The following is a 23,541-nucleotide window of genomic DNA, read 5'->3' on the forward strand; positions in this document are numbered from 1 at the left end:
AGCTTCATAAAAATATATGAAGCTGTCATGATCAGGTCGGGAGAGCCGCGGTCAGTCTGTATACTGACGATTAGCAGTCTGTGCCCAAACTGAATGGCACAGAGGCCTGAGTGAGCCTTTACCTTGATATGCACCAGCTATCTTAACAATGATGAGACTAGAGGCACACTTTCATCACCATTGTATTCCCGATTGGTGTGGACAGCCAAAGTTCAAAATTAGTTCAAAAGTGGCAAGTGGCTTAAGGAATATAAATACATTTCTAAGATTTCAAAGCAATCATGAAACTTTTCGATATTCAGGAAGGAATAGTCATACACATGGGGAAACACCTTGTAACATAGGTGACTAACAGGATCTACAGCTATCTCTAGCATCTATCTTGGTGCCAAATACTAGATTAGACCTTCTGAGCGCATGTGGAATTCATGCAACAATGGGTCTGAGTTTTTTTGATGATACATGAGACTTGTGCAATATTTAGCAGATGGTTTTAGTGTTATGGTTTATCTTTTTTTATCCCTATCCTTCACATGCAAGATAAGGGCCAGTATATGGGCCAGAGGAGGACTTGTTTCTTTGCTGGATATACAGCAGTAGGAAAAAAGTTAAATAATTGTCAGTGTAATCCATTAGAACTGTAAGCTAATGGTAATATAACATTGCTAGTTGTCAAGCAGATAATTTCAGTAAAATGTCTGCCTTATTTATATATTTAGTACTCAATTTTTGTCTTTGAAAGTGTATAATATGTACATAATGCAAATATCCTAAAAACAATTATGGACAATTAAAGATAAAATGACCATTGTTTCTTTTCCACGTGGTCTCATGCTTTTGCTCTATTTTACAATTCTGGCCCTGCCTCCAGAGCAGATGTCATGAGATTAAGTCGTGATTTGGTATTAAGCTCTACACACTCTCTCAGTACATAATCCCCCTAATCAAAATAGATTTTTCTGTAAAGACCCTATTTCTTTGGGTTATCTCAAAGCAAATGGATGAATTATCTCTTATTAGATCAATGGTAGGTCACCAATAAGGGTCATTTGTGAACTGCAAAGTTTGTGAAGAGTATTTGTGAGATATCTGTTTGCTTTAGAACTGCTTATGGTTTCTCATATCTATTCTTTGTGCTTTTGGGATTAAATTAGAGAAATAACATTTTAAAAGTTCAATCTTGTGACATCCAAACTATTCAGTTAAGTGCATCATGATAAAGCACAAAAACAATAAATAACAAGGAAATACCTGCCTTAATATCGTTATCATATCTTTAAAACTACATCACGATACTAATAGGCGCTATTTACTTTGTCCATGTTCATGTGATAAAAACTAGAAGATAATTCATACTTGTGATGAGAGAATCTGTTGGAATTCAAATTCTGCAGTCTGCTCGAATTTGGCCAGAAAAATAGATTTGCAAAGAAGTTCCAATGTTAGGCAGGCTGAAGTACGCATTAAAAAGGGGTCGTGGCACCGCAGCTCCCCGGTAAATCATACTTTATGCAGGACTGCTTTACTATTTCTAATATTCTTTGTACATACCTCAGAACATTGGTGCATTGTTGTCTTCCTTGCTCGGACCAATTAGTACTACTTACTAGTTTATTTATAATAAAATTCAACTAAACTCTGCACACCTACAGTCATATATTATTTTGTTATGTTCGTCCATGTCTTTGCCTTTCTGTAGTTGTGGTGCCACATCTGGCCGTTTTTTTTGTCAGTAATTACTTATACACCTTTTATGTATTTACTATTTTTAAATTTTGACCTAATAAAACTTAGCTTTTCTAACACTACATTCTGGTTCTTGGGTGCATTTTTCTACTATATTTTCTTCTCATGCTATTTGCACTGAACCCCTCTATATAATCCCTGTATATCTACACAGTGGTCACTAGACTGGTTTAATATGGACTGTGTTTAATTGCCCTTATAGGATTTATCCCAAATCTCTTGCATGCGCACTACTATTACTAGTACTACTTATGGCCAAGTCATTGTGCCTGTGTAGACAGGTGTTCAGTTCCCAGGTTCACAGAGGCACTGTACATCTCCGGAAATGAAGAAGCTCTATTCCAGCATCTGATCTACTGGTCCTCTGTGGACGACAATCATGTTCTTTGCTTCCAGACCTGTGCAGCTCTAAAGCCAGAAAATGTGCAACCCAGCTTTAGAGGCGCACTGAAATGCAAGCAAGAAGGTCGAGGGCAAGCTTGAGAGTGCAGGTGATGATGAAGGATCTTGCAAATCATCTTTTCGCGCCTACATGGACGTGATAACATTCTAAGTTGGACAACTAGTCTGGGGTAACAAATGCCCCATCAACTAGTCAAAAAGAAATTGACATATTAAAAACAGACTGTAAAAAGACTTAAAAAAAAAAATCTATTTGTCAAACAGCATACAGGGTCTGTTAGGCACTGTGTTTAGAAAGGAACGTGCATGTGCAGGTGGGCTGGATGGCAAGGGGGACCTGTCAGGTTCCCTTTAAGTACAATTTGGAAATTATCACAGTATTTTTCATTAGACTTTATGTATTGCGCTTCACTTATATTAACCCCTTTGTCATATGCCAACTCCCTGGCTTTGATGCAGGCTTTCACTGGGAGCCAGCATTTTTCCCTGTCCATGACATAGCTCCACCCGCAGCTGTTAATCTGGTAAATCCCATTGTTAGGCTGCCATCACACTAGCAGTATTTGGTCAGTATTTTACATCAGTATTTATAAATACACCTACAAAGAAGGGCACCACACAAACGCAGTTTACTAGTAAAAGATATGTTAATTCATAGCAAAAAGATAAAATAAGACCAAACATGGTCATAAAAAAGCCAAATAGGCACAGGTAAGAAACAACCCCTGAACGAAGAATTTCATTGCGAAACGCGCGTCGGGTGTGGTGGACTCCTGGATTCCCTCTATCTTACTTGGTAAATGAGTGTTCTTTGTGTATTGCATTATACATGTTTATAAGATGGCTGTTCTCAGACGCTATGTATGTTGTTATGTGTGGCACATTTAGCCCCATTTCACTTAATACCACATAGATGTTGGGTGTTTTTGTACTAATTTACAGCATTGCACGGCGAATAAGCCTCCTTACCTTGACAAGCCAGATGGTATGTCACTCTCCATAAGGAGAAACGTTATCCCTTAGACCCCAGTTCAGAGCCTCTCACCTAGCCAAATCAGTTCTCCTGCTTCGCACTGACGAGGGCCAACAGCCCGAATCACCGTGTCTGCGAATTGAGGTATTGATTTGGCTTTTATCCTAAGTCATATTGCACGACTCGTTAAAGGGTTGATTGTGACTTGTAGGATCGCTACTTCCAACAGGTAGCGCTATAGAGTTAAGTCCTCTTTTTCTTAGAAGAGGCAATTTGCATATATAGCACTGACTAATAACTAATAAATAGCGCCATCTTGTGTGTCTTTCTATTTTTACCACTCTATGCCCTAGAGAGAGTTATATTTATACACTGATATTTGTATTATTTTTATCCAGGTCTGTCCATCTTTTTTCTGTGTCTGCTGTTTCTTACCTGTGCCTATTTGGCTTTTTTCTGACCATGTTTAGTCTTATTTTATCTTTTTGCTATGAATAAACATATATTTTATTATTAACTGCGTTTGTGTGGTGCCCTTCTTTGTAGGTGTATTTGTATTGTTTGGCTACCATATAGGATATATTGTAGGTGTTTTTCCCATTTGCATGCCCATAACATGATTTCGGGGCACCGATGGGCTGTCATGTATAGTAAAAGTGATCAGACAATCGTAGCATCAAGTCCCTTAAATGGACTATTGAACACAGTAAAATGTTTTTAAAAATATGAAAAAAAGTTCAATCATCCCTTTATGCCCCATTAAAAAAATTATTTAAAAAATACATATTTGTTATTGCTGCATTCATGAAAGTCAGATCTATAAAAATATTAGATAAAGTAATCAGACTGGTAAATGACATAATGAGAAAAAAAAATCGAAATGCCAGAATTACGGTTTTTTTCCGCTAATACAACAGTGCAATAAAATACAATAAGAGATAATCAAAACATTGTATCTACCCTAAAATAATACCAAGTAAAATGTCTGCTCAGAGTTCAAATATAAACCCTCACACAGCCCCGTATCAAGAAAATATAAAACAAAATACAGGACTCAGAAAATGGTGACAAAAGAAAGTTTTTTTTATTTTTACTAATTTACGATTTTTTGATAAAAAATACACTATGCAAGTTTCGTATCTGAGTACTCATAGTGACTTGGAGAATCATATTCCCAGGTCAGTTTTACTGTACAGTAAACATGGTAAGTAAAAAAATAAAAAGAAATAGCTTCTGCCATCTGTAGAGGGTTTTGTGCACAACTTTGGTAAGTCTTGCCCTTATTTCAAGCCTATTTATCCCATTTTTATGGCTGTACATTTTACTCTATCTACTAGGCTAGACTTACCCTTGTGTATATGTATATATGCTTCCTTATCGTGGGTGCATGATATCCTGACGAATGTTACTATTTTGTGCACATTACCTTGGTGTACATCCTGCAATTGTCTGTCCTGATTGTCAGTTCTATGGTGTTTTTCTAAGTTATAGTAAAATAAAATTTGTACTTTTTCTACTCTTCAATATTTTGTTGCTCCAATTTTTCTCCTATTAGTGAATTGCTTGATGGAGTTTAAAATATTTTGATTGTGGTGGGATACTACTTAGTACCCCCACTATTTGCATATAAGATGCAACTGGATTTATTTCTTTAGCAATTTACAGTAGCTATAGCCAAAAAGATGGGGATTATAAGAAAAACTCATAAAATATACCTTTTATTTCCACAAGTTTAAAATAAAGACACACACACAGGTAACTGATCCAAAAAGGATCACATATAACTGGAGAATAACTTCGAAGCTGAAAGGGAAAGTGTCACTCCCTGTAACCAGTAATTATTCGGCACCAAAACAGTAGGTGAATGAAAAAATAACACCAAAGAGTAGCTCACAATATCCACAAGCACACCAAAACATGAAAGTGCTCCTATATATTGCACATTAACTTACTAGAAAAAGTGTCTATAGTGCAGGTTGGCCCATGTATCTGTAAACAACAAAGATGTGGTATGGAGTCATACTCATATACAGGGTGAATATATATAATTAATTGGAACACACTCACCCACAAGTAGTTTTGACACCCTGAGTTACCAGCCCATCAGGACCTGGAGATAACCTGTACAAATCTCCATTCTTAAGGGCCACATAGGGATATATATTACAGCCAAAGACCACCTCCCGATGCATTTCTTCCCATAGGGGATTCCTCAGGGGAAATGTGCAGTTTATTCATGGAGTTCCGTGCATACTCTCACCTTCTGTAGTGAAGCCAAAAAGATCCGGGCTCCTACATATATTGCCATGCGGTGTCCAGACTCTGGCTACATCATTTCCGTGCGTCACTGCGCATGTCCTCCCTCTCCCTTTACAAAGAATCTTATAAAAAAACAACTGTCATCTCCTATCTCAGCAATATAAAAATGTATCTTTACTGAATACAGATTTTATCAGGGAATTGATCATTTTGAAAATGAATTTTTCAGTCCAAGAAAAGAAAGAAGCAGACGTCTATAGAACAAATGCTACAAAGTTTCTAATGTTCATGTGTTCTATTAATTTATGAAATAATAATTAAATCTGTGGTTACTCTTTAATTCAACAAATAGGAAATGTAAATAATTCACTCATCTTTGCTACCTGCGACATTTAAGTAAAATTTCAGATTTCACTTTGCACCGTGATTTTATCCCCAAATAAACTAATCCCATGAGAGTAACAAAGTTTGAAGAATCTTTTGTCAACCACAAGAAATGACCTAATATCTGCTCTAGTTTTAACCCCAATTCAACAGTTTATTAAGGCTTTTGTTTCTTTTGTGCCGTGTTTAACAAATGCTTCTCATCAGGCCTCGTGGGATGCTGCACTCCGTCTACTGCTTTGTCAATTTTCGTAATTAGCTACCTAACAAATTGAGGAAAATTAGCCTTCTGTTGTTAGATCTATACAGGAGACAAAAGGTAACCCGAGCGTATGACAGACAAACAAGGCGTTTGATAGAGCGTCAAGAACCAATCTGCTGTGACCCAAAGTAGGCCGGCAATTTAATTAAATCTGTCAAATGTTACAAGGTAATTAAAACGTCTGGCAATAGTGGGATCATTATATATGAGAATGTGTAGTTTATAGGCAGTAGTTACTTTTCTTTCAGGTTTGAAGGGCCACAATATAAAACCCGTAAGCACTGGGGTATTTTTATGTGGTATGTGGATCTTTGGACCCACTTAGATTCCAGGGTCCAGGTGGCTCCTACCTCTGCCACTCTACAGCTGTGTTCCTGCCTGTTTGTGTCACCATTATATTAACATTAAGTGGTGCAATGATGAAGTAATAAATATTTCACATTTATTTAAATTTTTCAAAACTTAAACTCAAAGTGTGGTGTGTGCAATCTGAGTAGTATTAGGGAGATGTATCAATTACATAGGCATTTCATTCTTGGGAACCACAAGAAATGGTCTAAAAAGAGAATTTTAAGGTGCGCTCCAACAAAACATAGACACTGTGCAAAGTCTAGTACATAGCACAGTGAGTCGTACTTAGCCAGCCTATGTGCACAATGTGAGGATTTGTAGCATCTTTTGCATCTTTCTGAGCTAAAAATGCATCTTTTGGCAGGAAAAACACAGCATACAAAATGCTCAATTTGCTTTGCGTTTTTACTTGCGTTGTTTTATTCATTCATTTAAATAGGTGGAAAATGCTGAAAACGTATTTAAAGAATAGACCTGCTGCAGATTTGAAATAATGCATTGATGGTTAAAATACACAAGCAAAAAAGCAGCATGTGCACAAGATTTCAGAAGTGTCATTCATTTTGCTGGTACTGTAAAACGAAGTGTATTTTTTGCATGCACAAAAGAACACTGCAAACTCTCAACATTACGGATAAGCAAGCATTAAAATTCTCGGGTGCTCGTTGCTCGAAATGAACAATTCCTAATACTCGCATGCTGATTTCGATTAACGAGTATAATGGAAGTCAAGCAGATTTTTTTTTTCCAGCAGACCATACAAAGAGGTCTGGGGACAGACAAAAAGTTCAAATGGATGGAAAAAGTACTGAGCAGAAGAAGAACAGCATGGGGAAGACCCCTGGAAGCATCTCTGACTCCCAGATCCCTGCTAAGAACAATGGTGTCACACTGTTACTCCACTTTACAATGTGACAATACAATATTACAAACTGACGTAAAATTGCATTTCACGATATAAAAAATGATGGGAATCATTTTTTCCTGTATAATGACTTCTGTATAGGACAAAATTTAAAAAGGACTTAAAAATATATGTAATTCAAGTAAACCAAAATTGATTTTTTTTTAAAGAAATAAGAAATTTCAGTTTAATGATGCAAGAGCTGACAAAAATTAGGGACTCAGAGGGACTCAGAGGGACTCAGATACACCCTGTATTAGACAAAAAAGAGGGTCTCATACATATTCTGTTCAAACTGTCATGTATTGGTACTCCTAGACACATAAAGGCTATGCACTTTTGAGGGTTATATACCAAGGAAATATACTCCAGACAATGGAATAGTCTATGGGTGAGCAATATAATACTGATCAGAGGGTTATATGAGAAAGTAAATGTACCAAAGAACACGTAATAATGTATGACTGAGAAATGTAACGCAGCAAAATGTTTCAAAGTTTTTTTTTAGTCTTATGCATCATAAAAAATGTACCCCAGTACACAGAATAGTGTATGGGTAAGAAATGTGAAGAAACAAGCACATTTTTCAAAAGCTTTTTTTCAACTGTTATATACACAATAATGTGACATAAAGCACGTAATACTGTATGGATGAGTAATCTAATCCTGAACTATGAGATGAGGCTGGGCTGGCTACAATCTCTCTGTGTTATGTCTTCAACCCCACTTGGTCCACATGCAAAGCTTCATGTTTAATTGTGAGCAGCAACTGTTTAGATAGGCACTGAAGCAGGATAGTTGCGCAGACTATGGTGTCATTGCCGCTCACCATCTTTGTAGATATGGCATGTTAGAGCTGGTACTCAACCACTGGCTTCTTCTGCTCACAAAGTTTTGCCAGCATATGCAGTGTGCGTTCCAGCACATGATGGAAATGGGTGCTGATGTGGCGTACCTTGACCAGAAGCACTGGCAAAACTGGGTATGTTTTCAGAAACAGCTGAAATACCAAGTTGAGCACTTGTGACACGAATGGTATTTGTGTGAACTGTACAGCTTCACAGCCATAATCAGGTTATGCCCATTATCACACACGACCATGCCTGGTTGGAGGTTCAGCGGCAAAAAAACATAGATTTGTATGTTATCTTCAGCAGAGCCTGCTGCTGCTTCACTGAGGCAGTGATGCAGAACTTCCACCTTCCGGTTGATGTGGTTGATGTGCTCTGAGATAGCACATCGGAGATGGAGGTTGAAGATGAGCAGGAGGAGGTACCGGAACTGCTGTAGGAGATGGAGGAAACTCTGATAGAAGTAGGGCCTGAAATCCTCGGCGTTGGGTGCACATGCGCCATGCAAGGGTGTGACTTGGCCCCAGCCTCCACAATGTTCATCCAGTGTGCCGTAAGGGAAATGTAGCATCCCTGACCATAAGTGCTTGTCCACGTGTCTGACGTTAAGTGGACCATGACAGTAAGTGCATTGGTGAGAACACAGGTGATATTCCTGGACACGTGCTGGTACAATGAAAAAGTAGAGGCTGCCTCCATGAGTCAGCAGAAATCCTCCTTGTCTACCAGTTTAAATGGCAACATTTCCACGGCGAGCAGTCTGGAAATGTGGCCGTTTAGCATTTGGGCCTGTGGGCATGTGGCTTGGAACTTTCTTTTTTCAAAATCTGAGGTAGGGACAGCTGAATGGTGAGCTGGGACAAGGATTTGGAAGTCCCTGATGATGGCAAGTCAGAATGTGCAAGGATAGGTGCAGGGCAGGAGGCATCTGTTCCAGTGTTTTGGACAAGGGATTGGGAAGCACCTAGCACAGGGGAAGAGGCAGTGGTGTCACTCAATGGCACCAATCGCATACCCAGTTGTTCTACCCACTGAGTCAGGTGCTTAGATGACATGTGCCTGATCATGCTGGTGGTGGTTTGGTTTTAAGTGGTCAGGCCGCTGCTGATCTCTGCATGTCACAGGTTGCAAATGACCATTTTGTTTGTCTCTAAGTGCTCTTTAAAAAAGTTCCAGAATAGGGGACACCTAACTCTTTCATGGAGAAATTCAAGACTGTCGGTGCTCTGCAGGACAGGTGCCTGACGTCTCCATCTGGTCACCCCACTGCCTCTTCCTGTCTTTTTTGATGCTGCCGATCTATCCACCTCAGTGCTGCTGGCCTTGCTCTGCATGCCAGGTTCCCAGGTTGGGTCGGTGAGGTCATCATCCATCACCTCATCTTCCACCACCCCACCTTAGACCTCCTGACTTTGTGACTTAACAACAACAAGACTTAGCGGTTATTGTGTCTCATCATCATCTTCCTTCTGATTATCCCAAATTTGCAATTCCCCACCATCATGTTCTTATGGCTGCTCTAAGTTTTGTGCATCACTAAAGAGCATGTCATCCTGCCCCTCTTTGAGCAAGCAGGTTGAAAGGTCACAACCAAGAAATGTTGTGGTAAACAGCTACCCGGAGTGTCCTAGTGTTGGATCACTAGTCTCCTGGGACTCAATATGGTGTGAGAAAGGTGGATCAGGGTGAGGTTTAAGTGACTCAGACTTTAAACTGGTGAGACTGGACTGTTTGTACACCTGCTGGAAGCATTATCTTCTATCCGATCGACCACCTGCTCGCACTGCTCTGGCTGCAGAAGTGGTGTACCATGCCTCCCTGCAAAGTGGGCAGGAACCTGTGTGTTTTGGATGGGCGTGTTTCTTGTGCTCCAGCAACAGGTGGTAGTCGCACCTGCCCAGCATCCTCGGCATCTGCATGCACCATCAGCATTTCCACTTCCTCATTCCTCAATGCACGTCTAACACATTTTGTAATTGCTAGATCTCTTGAAACCAAGTCTAGTTTTAATAAATGAAAAGAAATTGGTCACCGGCAGCAATCAAAGTATTTTTTGTGAGTTTACTCCACTGTAATGTAGCAGAAAAAAAGCAAAAGTGTATGGATGACAATCAAATTCAATCCAGAAAAAAGTTTTAACGCTTTTTATCAGTTTTAGAGATCACAGAAATGTTTACAGACCCCGAAACAACGTATGTCTGAAAAATAAAAGCCTAATTTTTAAAAAAAGCTTTTGTTCACCTTTAGAGATCACAGAAATGTTCATAGACTATGTAACACTGTTTGTCTGAGAAATAGAGGGCTACAACATTTTTTAAAGCTTTTTAGCAGCTTTACAGATTACATACATATTTACAGACCATGTGAAAATGCATGTCTGAGAAATAGAGGCCTACAAAATTTTTTATAGCTTTTGTTCACTTTTAGAGATCACATAAATGTACTCCACACTACAGAATAGTGTATGGCTAAGAAATGTAGCCCAGGGAAATGTTTCAGCAATTTTTGGGTATGTTATATAACACAAAAAAGATGTTGAAGCACATGTTAATTGATGGATCAAAATATATTCAATTTTTCCAGCACCAGCAAAAAAACTGCAGCTATCTATTTGCCAACAAACTGCACAGGCTGAATCTCTGTCTACAGACTGGATTCTGTCATTCTTCCTGCTCCTGTGACTCTCTCTCCTTCCCTAGGCTAAATGTAGATTGTATGTGTTACAAACGATTAGCACTTAGAAGGGCTGTTAGTATGATAGCTCTGCTTCAGCACCAGTATAAACACTACAGGAGTCTGATTCATTATACTGTGCTCAGAAGCCTTGACAAGCACTCTCTCCCTCGAATATGAAGTGTCACGGAGCTGTGAAATGGCGTCAGTGTACCGAGCTAGGTGACACCTGTCCTTTTAGAATCTCTTATGATTTCTCATGGCCAGCCAATCATAGCAAGGCTACAACCAAGATAGTTACGGCATTACAGTGACTCACAAAGCAATCCCCACATGATTATTGGTTGCAAAGCAGGTGCCAGAAATTCAGGGGCAGGGATTAGAGTTTTACAAGAGGTTTTGAGCACACCCATTACTCACCGAGTAAAAAGCACACCCGAGCACCGTGATACTCAAGTGATAATCAAGTATAACCGAGCACATTTACTCATCCCTACTCAACTTGTGCACAAGTCCTTAAACTTTCATTTACAAACATTCTGCGGAGATCGCTTCTCAATTCCCATCTCATTATATTCACAGGCAGAATTACAGTAAAGGTAAAAACCTAGATGCACAGTACAGACCAAAAGATTGGACACACCTTCTCATTTAAAGATTTTTCTGTATTTTCATGACTATGAAAATTGTACATTCACACTGAAGGCATCAAAACTATGAATTAACACGTGGAATTATATACTTAATAAAAAAGTGTGAAACAACTGAAATTATGTCTTATATTCTAGGTTCTGCAAAGTAGCAACGTTTTGCTTTGATGACTGCTTTGCACACTCTTGGCATTCTCTTGATGAGCTTCAAGAGGTAGTCATCGGGAATGGTTTTCACTTCACAAGTGTGCCCTGTCAGGTTTAATAAGTGGGATTTCTTGCCTTATAAATGGGGTTGGGACCATCGGTTGTGCTGTGCAGAAGTCTGGTGGATACACAGCTGATAGTCCTACTGAATAGACTGTTATAATTTGTATTATGGCAAGAAAAAAACAGCTAAGAAAAATGAGTGGCCATCATTACTTTAAGAAATGAAGGTCAGTCAGTCCAAAAAATTGGGAAAACTTTGAAAGTGTCCCCAAGTGCAGTGGCAAAAACCATCAAGCGCTACAAGACAACTGGCTCACATGAGGACCGCCCCAGGAAAGGAAGACCAAGAGTCACCTCTGTTTCTGAGGATAAGTTTATTTGAGTCACCAGCCCCAGAAATCGCAGGTTAAAAGCAGCTCAGATTAGAGACCAGGTCAATGCCACACAGAGTTCAAGCAGCAGACACATCTCTACAACAACTGTTAAGAGGAGACTTTGTGCAACAGGCCTTCATGGTAAAAAAGCTGCTAGGAAACCACTGCTAAGGACAGGCAACAAGCAGAAGAGACTTGTTTGGGCTAATGAACACAAGGGATGGACATTAGACCAGAGGAAATCTGTGCTTTGGTCTGATGAGTTAAAATTTGAGATCTTTGCTTCCAACCACTGTGTCTTTGTGCGACGCAGAAAAGGTGAATGGATGGACTCTACATGCCTGGTTCCCACCGTGAAGCATGGAGGAGGAGGTCTGATGGTGTGGGGGTGCTTTGCTGGTGACACTGTTGGGGATTTATTCAAAATAGAAGGCATACTGAACCAGCATGGCTACCACAGCATCTTGCAGCGGCATGCTATTCCATCCGGTTTGCGTTTAGTTGGACCATCATTTTTTTCAGGCTTCAGGCTGATTAAGGACTATTTGACCAAGAAGGAGAGTGATGGGGTGCTACGCCTGATGACCTGGCCTCCACAATCACAGACCTGAACCCAATCGAGATGGTTTGGGGTGAGCTGGGTGGCAGAGCAACAAGTGCTAAGCATCACTGGGAACCCCTTCAAGATTGTTGGAAGACCATTCCCGGTGACTACCTCTTGAAGCTCATCAAGAGAATGCCAAGAGTGTGCAAAGCAGTCATCAAAGCAAAAGGTGGCTACTTTGAAGAACCTATAATATAAGACATATTTTCAGTTGTTCCACACTTTTTTGTTAAGTATATAATTCCACATGTTTTGATTCATAGTTTTGTTGCCTTCAGTGTGAATGTACAATTTTCATAGTTATGAAAATACAGAAAAATCTTTAAATGAGAAGGTGTCTCCAAACTTTTGGTCTGTATTGTAGATAACACAGAATCCAGCATTCACAATAGATGATGGTTACAGCACGTCTCCCCTCCTCCCTGCACAGTGACCGCTGCACAAATTATGGAACATGCCTAAATGAAACTCTCACATAGAAGGCAGCAATCACATCCAGCCTTTTATTTACTGCTAGTTTTTATGGTCTTTATCATTGCTCTCAGGACCCTACAGGTCATTTCTTCAGGCAGCTCTGTATTATTATAACTAAAGACACCACCAAAATAAACAAATACCCCAAAATAATACATATACATAACATAGGGTAATTAGTTGGCATTGTTTTGATCAAAAAAAGGGTAAAAGACATCCTACATGACAAGGGGTTTCCTAACTTGTAGTTTTCCTCTCTATGTGTCAGCAGACCTTAAAGTGGTTATCCGGGACTTAATAAAAAAAACTAAAAATGTGCCCAAGCACTAACAGGCAGGTATAGAGTCCATATTTTGCTGGAGTGGTTTGAGGGCGCCCTGTCATATTGGTAGAGGTGACAGAATAGCAGAACCTCCCATAGGTGACTCAATTTTGCAAACTACATCTCTTAATGAATTAATCTGAGTGCAGTGATCATTTTGACACCACAGGTGTGTCACAGAATTTTATATCATTGGGCAGGGAAAAAATAATTACATTTTAACCACCAAAATTTAGTTTCAGCCCCAAATTTTACATTTTGACAAGGAATAATGGGCATAAGTGCCATCAAAATTTGTCCCACAATTTCTGCTGAATCTAGACATGCCCTATATGTGGCTGTACAGTACTACTTGGCCATACGGTGAGACTCAGGACGGATGAAGCACTGTTTGCCTTCTGGAGCGCAGATTTTCCTAGAATAGTTTGTGGACTCCATATACAGAGCCCCTATGTGCTGGAAAAAGCAGAATTCCTCTCAAGTGACCCCATTTTGGAAATTATACCCCTATGGAAATTTATCTACAGGTTTAGTTACGATTTTGACTCCTTGGGTGTTTTCCAGAAAAAAGAAGCAGTGGATGCTGCTGAGTGAACATTGCAAACTGCCATTGAAGTGCCCATATGTTGTAGTCACCAATACATTGTAGTCACCAGAAGCTCATGCTTCTGGAGACAAGCAGCTGTAAATTAGGCCAGCTATCATTGCTACAGAAATGCCAAACATGTGGACACTAAATGTGGTTTAGGCCCGCTGTGGTGCTCAGAAGGGAATTGACATTTGGATGTGGGAGTGCAGAATTTGCTGAATTTTTGGGGGGCATGAGGAGCTATGGCACTTTTCCAGAGCCTTTGTACTACCAGTAATGTCAAAGCCCCCTATATTTCCATTAACAGATGATGTAGCTGAGCAGGGACTTGCTTTTTTTGTGGATTGATTCGAGGCTCTTGTAGGGAACATTTTACATAACATTTGGGATCACATTTTTCTGGTGCTCTTCGCTGAGCATTTACATTGGGGTTTACATCTAAATCTCAGAGTGACGTGATTTAAATGAAACCCCCAAGGGATCTATTTTCCATAATACGGCAGCAGAGTTACTCTGGACTCTGTCTGGCCTATGTTCAGAAATGTCTTTCCTTTCAGAAGTGCACAAATCTGTGGTTGACCATGTTTTTATGAACGCCTAAAAATACGGACACCGCTGGATTACAGGCATCCACACGGCATCCAGAGTGCCTCCATCCACCTCATTATAATGAATCTTTCACCTGAGATTCCGTCTGAATCATGTATTTTGGAGAATTACAAGGTGTAAGCGCTCAGTGTAGTGCGCATGATAAATGTGATCAGATCCTTACTGCGATCTTTGGGAGGCAGAATGAAAAAATCAACAAGTGAAGAATTGGTTTTATTTATTTTTTATGCCATTCTTCGTGCGGTATAAGTGATTAGATGACTTTATTCTTTGTGTTAATGCGATTACAGTAATACCAGATTTATATCTTTTTTTCTTATGTTTGGCTTCTGTCACACACTAATAATGCTTTTTATTGATAGATTTGCAACAGCATCTTTCGATAGCTATAATTTTCCATATTTCTGCCTACAGAGTCATGTGAGTGCTTGTTTTTCGAGGGATGAGTTGATGTTTTTATTGGTATCATTTTTGGGCAGATGACATTGTTTTCTATTCTGATTTTCAGCAGGCAAAATAAAAAACCCACAGCAATTAAGGAATAATATTTTTTTTGTGCCGTTCCGCTTTTGGTAAAATTTACAAGGCAGCTTTATTCTTTGGGTCAGTACAATTACAGCGAAACCACATTTATGTGGGGTTTTTTTTGTTTTGGCGCTTTTACACAATAAAAACTATTTTATAAAAAATAATTACTTTTTGAATAGCTTTATTCTGAGAGCTATAACTGAGCTGCATGTGGACTTGTTTTTTGCAGGACAAGATGACATTTTCAGAGATACAATTTTTATTTAGATTAGTCTTTTTGATCATGTTTTATTCCACTTTTTGTTCAGCGGCATGATGATAAAACATTGCTTTTGCCTCGTTTTTATTTATTTTTTTAATGATGTTCATTGAAGGATTAACTTGTGGGACAGTTTTATAAGTTGGGTTCCTCCCGTTTTGGTGACATCAAATATGTGTATTTTTATTTTATTTTAACATAAATAAATGCATTTATTGGATCATTGTGCTGACGGGAGCACAGAGGGAGCTCCCTCCTTCTGCTATGTACTGCGATGTTGCTATCACTATTGACAGTGGCATCACACGGGATAAATGCCTGTGATCGGTGTTAGCACCAATCATGGGTGTTGCTGCAGGGTGTCTGCTCTCAGTGTGAGCCAGCGTAATCATGGTTCATTATATTTACATGCGATTTGCGGGAATGTATTTCCTGGGATGCTGTATATATACAGCGCATGTCGGGAAGGGGTTAAAATAGGTAGGGCAGAATATGACACAGACCTGACAATTCAAACACCTATGGATGGAAAGCAGTATGGACATGCCAAAAAATGGGGAACCATGCCTGTTTGTACAAAGTACAAAAAATGGAACCAAGCAAATGAGTAGGAACATATGTTGGTATAAGTGCATTGTGTAGGTTAAGATTCACACTGTGGCCATTTAACAGACAGAAGCTAAGATAAGAATAAAGTGAGCAAATACCCTGCTGTAAGTAAATAAATAAATAGTTATAGTACATGTAAATAACATAGTGTACATAGTTAACACTATTTTGATTTTATAAAAGCATAAAAACCATCCAACCGCAATAAGGTGTACGCAATCAGGGTGGACCCTAACTCTTGTAGTTCACATTGCACTTATACCACAATATATTCCGACTCACGCCTTTGGTTTTGCGCTGTATTTGTAACCTGGGACCAACGTCCCCTTGGTAAAGACTAGTGTTGAGCATTCCGATACTGCAAGTATCGGGTATCGGCCGATACTTGCTGTATCGGAATTCCGATACCGAGATCCGATATTTTTGTGATATCGGGTATCGGTATCGAAACAACATTAATGTAAAAATGTGTAAAAGAGAGAATTAAAATAAAAAATATTGCTATACTCACCTCTCCGACGCAGCCTGCACCTTACCGAGGGAAGCGGCAGCGTTCTTTGTTTAAAATTCGCGCATTTCTTTCCTTTACGTGAGTCCCGGCTTGTGATTGGTTGCGTGCCGCCCATGTGACCGGGACGCAACCAATCACAGCAAGCCGTGACGTAATTTCAGGTCCTTCAGGATTTTAAAATTACGTTCCGGCGTTGTGATTGGTTGCGTCGCAGTCACATGGGAGACGCAACCAATCACAGCAAGCCCTGACGTAATTTCAGGTCCTTAAGGATTTTAAAATTACGTCCCGGCTTTGTGATTGGTCCGCGTCCCGGCAACATGGCCGCCATTAACCAATCACAAGCCGTGACGTCACGGGAGGCTGGACACGCGCGCTTTTTAAAATGGGCGCGTGTCCAGCCTCCCGTGACGTCCCGGCTTGTGATTGGTTGCGCCGCGGTCAACCAATCACAAGCCGGGAGGCTGGACACGCGCCCATTTTAAAATTTTAAAATGCGCGCGTGTCCAGCCTCCCGGCTTGTGATTGGTTGACCGCGGCGCAACCAATCACAAGCCGGGACGTCACGGGAGGCTGGACACGCGCCCATTTTAAAAAGCGCGTGTGTCCAGCCTCCCGTGACGTCACGGCTTGTGATTGGTTAATGGCGGCCATGTTGCCGGGATGCGGACCAATCACAGCAAGCCGTGACGTAATTTCATCACGGCTTGCTGTGATTGGTCCGCGTCCCGGCAACATGGCGCCGTGACCAATCATAAGCCGGGACGTCACTGGAGGCTGGACACGCGCGCTTTTTAAAATGGGCGCGTGTCCAGCCTCCCGTGACGTCCCGGCTTGTGATTGGTTAATGGCGGCCATGTTGCCGGGACGCGGACCAATCACGGCAAGCCGTGACGTAATTTCGTCACGGCTTGCTGTGATTGGTCCGCGTCCCGGCAACATGGCCGCCCTGACCAATCACAAGCCGGGACTTCACGTAACCAAGTAAAAGCACGAATTTTAAACAAACAACGCTGCCGGTTCCCTCGCTGAGGTGCAGGCTGCGTCGGAGAGGTGAGGATAGCGATATTTTTTATTTTAATTCTTTCTTTTACACATTTATATGGATCCCAGGGCCTGAAGGAGAGTTTCCTCTCCTTCAGACCCTGGGAACCATCAGGAATACCGTCCGATACTTGAGTCCCATTGACTTGTATTGGTATCGGGTATCGGTATCGGATTGGATCCGATACTTTGCCGGTATCGGCCGATACTTTCCGATACCGATACTTTCAAGTATCGGACGGTATCGCTCAACACTAGTAAAGACCATAAAAGCTACCACTAAAAAAAAAAGCCTATATATCTTGAACTGTATTGGGGTATTTACAAAAAACAAAGACCTAATTAACCAAGGAACAAAGGGAATAAAATAATAGCAAAAACTGCCCATTTTTGACCTGGTGAAAGGTAAAAAAAAATGTGTCTGTCACATTATTCTCAGAGAGGATGAACCTCTCCTAATCAAAATGTTATTGTCTGCCACAATTTTCCAAAATTGGAATGCCTCTTTAATTCAGGAACAAAGTAGCCAATAAACTATTGACAACAAAGCATAGATCTTCAAGTGCTTCTCACTAAATTAGAATATCATCAAAAAATTAATTTATTTCAGTTCTTCTATACAAAAAGTGAAACTCATATATTATATAGAGTCATTACAATCTTAGTGATCTATTTCAATTGTGTATTTTTGTTAATGTTGATGATTATGGCTCACAGCCAATGAAAACCCAAAAGTCATTATCTCAGTAAATTAGAATAATTAACATATAACACCTGCAAAGGATTCCTAAGAGTTTATAAAGGTCCCTTAGTCTTCTTCAGTAGGCTCCACAATCATGGAGAAGACTGCTGACTTGACACATGTTCAGAAGGCAGTCATTGACACACTCCACAAGGAGTGTAAGCCACAAAAGGTCATTGCTAAAGAAGCAGGCCGTTCACAGAGTGCTGTATCCAAGAAAATTAATGGAAAGTTGAGTGGAAGAAAAAAGTGTGGTAGAAAAAAGTGCACAAGCAAGCAGGATAACCGCTGCCTTGAAAGGATTGTTAAGAAAAGGCCATTCAAAATGTGGGGGAGATTCACAAGGAGCGGACTGCTGCTGGAGTCATTGCTTCAAGAGTCACCACACACAGACGTATCCAGGACATGGGCTACAAGTGTCACATTCCTTGTGTCAAGCCACTCATGACCAATAGACAACACCAAAATCGTCTTACCTGGGCCAAGGAGAAAAAGACATGGACTGTTGCTCAGTGGTCCAAGGTGTTGTTTTTCAGATGAAAGTAAATTTTGCCTTTCATTTGGATATCAAGGTCCCAGAGTCTGGAGGAAGAGTGGAGAGGCACAGAATCCAAGCTGCTTGAAGTCTAGTGTGAAGTTTCCACAATCAGTGATGGTCTGGGGAGCCATGTCATCTGCTGGTGTAGGTCCACTGTGTTTTATAAAGACCAAAGTCAGTGCAGTCATCTACCAGGAAATTTTAGGGGACTTCAGGCTTCCCTCTGCCGACAAGCCTTTTGGAGATGGAAATTTCATTCTCCAGCAGGACTTTGCACCTGTCCACACGGCCAAAAGTACCAATACCTGGTTTAAAAACAACAGTATCACTGTGCTTGATTGGCCAGAAAACTTGTCTGACCTTAACCCCATAGAACATTAGCAGAAATAAGCACTTGAAATAGAACACTCTGTTTATAATGACTCTGTATAATATGAGTTTCACTTTTTGTATTGAAGAACTAAAATAAATTAACTTTTTGATATTCTAATTTAGTGAGAAACACTTGTTTATAACCTAATACATGTATAAAATGCCAGGGACATTAATATGTTTGTCATAATAGACAATAATAATATACAAAAGTGCTGTAATCTTTTTTATTAACTTCTTCAGGAGAGACCAGAGATGTCTGATTCATAAGAAATTGTAGTTCCTACATTCATTTCTAGCATTTGAAAAAGACATCATAACTTAGTGAGTATACAGTATATAATAATGAGGTAACATAAATATTACATTTCCAAATTAAACAGTAAATCTTCACCAATTCACAATTTTACAATGCTATACCATGCACCAATTTTTTTATAGAGACTGCATTACCTGCTTGGAACCAGATGTAACTGCTTATTAACGAAAGCTGTTCTTTATGTTCTTCTATAATGACTTCATAAATGCCGTGATCACATTATATGTCTTATACTCCTGGATCACATCACACAATGGAAGCTTATCAGGCCTCTACAATTCGCAAAAAAAAATGAGTTATATGCATCCTGCCTTCTAGTATAGGAAAATGTATTTCTGCTATCACAATAAAAACACGATAATAAAGTATATACAGTGGGTACGGTAAGTATTTAGACCCCTTTATATTTTCAAAATGCAGCGATATAGTAGAAAGAAAAAGGCAGCACTCACCCGTTGATACTTCCGTTATTAAAGTTGCTTTTAATCCATAAAGATTACACTTGTACAACCAAATGCGGTATTGGCTAAGGCATAGGAGTAAAGAGGGAGCGGTGAAGACAAAAACAGACGACGGCCGTTTCGCTCTTACGAGCTTCTACGGGTCCATGTGTGCTGTGCCGACAGCGTCATTTCCTTTATCAGGTGAGAGACGCCACACGTGTTAAGTGATTACATACATAATTAAAATCAACAACACAAATTTCTGACTATTTCTTTCGGATTTAAATGAAAATGGCCATATCTAATTTGTCGTTTAATCCCCAGGGCCCCTGGGCATTAGTTTTTAAAATCCACCTTGCTTCGCACTGAAGGAGCAATTTGTTGTGATCTCCTCCGTGCTGCGGCAGGTTAATAACTTCTAGCCCCGCAAATGTTAACTGGTTGGGATCCCCTCCGTGCATTTCTTGAATGTGCTTGATTAAACGGACGCGTCCCTTCCCTGTGAGCACTGAGTTATAGTGCTCGCGGAAGCGAACCATTAGAGGCCTGATAGTTTTCCCTATGTAGAACTTATTGCATGGGCAGAGAATCACGTACACGACGAATTTAGTTTTACATGTAACGAAGTCTTTTACGGAATGGGTTACAGTACCTATTTTTAGGGGATTTTTTGTACAGTGCAAGTGGCACATGCTACAGTTCCCACATTTAAAATTTCCCTGCGGGCGTGACTTTTTTATCCAATCAGAGTTACCTGTTGTTATTTTATTGTGCACTACTAGGTCACCGATATTCTTTGTGCGTTTATAAGCGAATCGCGGGCGACAATCCGATAGACTCCTAAAATCTGAGTCATTTTTTATAATGTGCCAATTTTTTCGTATTATCGAATAAATTTCGTTGTCTAGCGGACTGTATTTAAAGATGAAGGTAAAAATTCCTTCTTTCTTCCCGTTACCAATTCCCTTGGCTTTTTTTCCTTTTTTCCCTTTTTTTAACAGATCTATTTGGGAAAGATTTGCTGCTCGTGATTCAGCTTTTTGTAAAATATAATTGGGATACCCTCTATTAATGAAACGCGACTTTAATTCCTGTACTTGATTAACATAGCTTTCATCATTACTATTTAATTTTCTCAGTCGTACCATCTGGCTGTACGGTATGCTGTTTTTTGTGTGATGGGGATGCGCACTTTGAAAGTGTAGTACATTATTAGTAGCTGTTTCTTTTCTATGGGCTTTGGTGGTAATTATCCCCTCCTGTATTTCAATTTTTACGTCTAAGAATTCTAGGGAATTACCTCCATAGACGGCTGTCAATAACATATTATCCTCATTATTGTTGTTTAGAAATGTTACAAATTCGTTGAAGCCCGATTCCTCGCCGTCCCACACCATAAATACATCATCTGCGAATCGCAGGTACATTCGTATGTGATTCAGAAAGGGGTTTTGGGGTCCGGTGACGTGCCTCTCCTCAAACGCTGCGAGAAACAGGTTCGCGAAGACGCACGCCACCGGAGTACCCATCGCGGTACCAACCCGCTGGGAATACCATTTGTTTGAGAATTTAAAGGTGTTATTGGTTAGTACGAAATCTAACCCTTCCAAAATAAATGAAATAAAATTCTCATCCTTTTCTGTATTTTTTAAGATATTTTTTATGGCATCTAAACCTCTTTGATGTGGTATGCGAGTATATAAATTGACAATGTCTATCGAAACTAATGAAAAAGTGGGCTGCCAAGTCAGATCTTTAAGTGCCAATAAAAAGTCCCCCGAATCTTTGATAAAGGAGGGTATCTCCATTAATAATGGCTTGAGAAGCCAATCTAGAAATTGGGACAGAGGTTTGGTAATGGAATTTTTTCCGGACACTATTGGGCGGCCCGGAGGCTGTCTCGCGTTTTTGTGGATTTTTGGGATGCTGTACCAATTGGCATAATGAGGGAATTCCGGAATTAATTTTTCTGCCCTTGCTCTTGTTATTGTGCCCATTTCTACATATCTGCGCAGGAACGTTCTCAATTTTATTTTAATATCGTTTGTAGGATTTCGTTCCAATGCTGTATATGTATTGGAATCATTAAGCTGAGACAATGCCTCTTCAATAGAATACTTTTTATCAAGGACAACGACGTTGCCGCCTTTGTCCGCTCTGCGGATGACAACGTCGTTCCATTTTTGTATGTCTCTTAAAGCTTTAAGTTCCTGCGGAGGTATGTTTTGGTGGGCCTGTTGGTATATTAGGGCTTCTATGTCTTTAATGACCATATCTTGGAATAGATCTATATTGTTTCCAGGAGATATTGGAGGCATCCAATTGGATTTTACTCCACCTACAAACGGACCCGAAATGTATTGGGTCTTAACATTTTGGCTTTTTTCTGGTTCCTCTCGATTTGAATTATCCAAATTGGCCAGTAAATTAGTTACATCGATATCTCTTTGATCCCATATTGAGTCCACCATAAATCCGAGAGGCCCCACTCCCACCGGGATGTCAGTAGTGGCCGGTATGACACTGCTCTCTTTGCTTTTAATAAAGAATTTATGGAGATGCAATTTCCTGACACCTCTAAACAAATCAATTTTGAAATCACTTAAATCAAAATTCTCGGGTAAACAAAAATTGATTCCCCGTGATAAGACCCTGGTCTCATTTTCCGTTAACGTTCTGCTAGACAAGTTCAATATCTGCAACGAATTGTCGTCTTGGAGTTTATTCGTAGAAGCAGTTACCGCCTCCAGGACACCTGCTTGCGTTTTCTTTGCAAGTTTCCTTCTCCCCCCCCCCGCCTTGTTTTCTTCCCCCTAAAGGGATTTGTGACTCTGGGGGTGCTGTAGTTCCTGTATTAATGGGAGGAATTCCTGGGCGGTCTTCGCTGGTATCTTCAGTGGCACTGGAATCAGAGTCTGTGATCCACCCATCGCGATAATTTCTTTGATATTTAGTAGGTTTTCGTGACCGATTTCTCGCAAAAGATTTTCTCATGTGATTTTTATTCCATGTGAAGATTTGACCTTGGTCAAAGTCTCGTTTATCCCTAAGGAATTTTTCTTTCTTTTTTTCTTTTGTGTCCATTTGCACTATAACCAATTTCTTTTCTAGTTTTTTCTCAAAGTTTTTATATGCCTCTCCATTAATTCGTGAGGACAATTCACATTTTGATTTCTCTAGTTGCTCACACAGTTGTGCATAATCTTTTTCGTTTTGAAAAATAACTAATTTTAGTAACTCTTGGGAGCATTGCAGATGTATTTGTTCCCATGCTTTTTGAAAAGCCGCATCGTCTTTAAACTGTGAAATGTCTTTGAAGACTCTCAATCCTCGTGGTACTCGATTGCATTCCATATAGGACTTTAAAGACTTGATAGTCCAAAACAGTCGAATTTCTTTCTCTGCCAACATTTGAACTTTCATTTCCAGAGATTTAGTACTTATAAGTTCTAGTTCATCTTTGTGATTACAATCCGAAAAAAATTCTCCTGCTCCCTCTCTGCCTGCCATTAATCCGCTAAGCAAATCCCCATTTGATG

The 23,541-nt window shown here is 39.9% G+C and overlaps 1 long non-coding RNA gene across 1 annotated transcript in view; it reads right to left on the bottom strand.

Annotated features, from left to right (window-relative positions):
- LOC143818394 (uncharacterized) overlaps positions 1-23,541 on the bottom strand; it is a 52,670-nt gene that overhangs the window by 10,570 nt on the left and 18,559 nt on the right. The window contains exon 2 of the long non-coding RNA XR_013224512.1: positions 19,694-19,831. This is a non-coding gene — a long non-coding RNA (uncharacterized LOC143818394). The remainder of the gene's footprint in view (positions 1-19,693; positions 19,832-23,541) is intronic.

The sequence above is a fragment of the Ranitomeya variabilis genome, chromosome 3 (genome assembly GCF_051348905.1).
Source record: "Ranitomeya variabilis isolate aRanVar5 chromosome 3, aRanVar5.hap1, whole genome shotgun sequence".
Taxonomy (NCBI): domain Eukaryota; kingdom Metazoa; phylum Chordata; class Amphibia; order Anura; family Dendrobatidae; genus Ranitomeya; species Ranitomeya variabilis.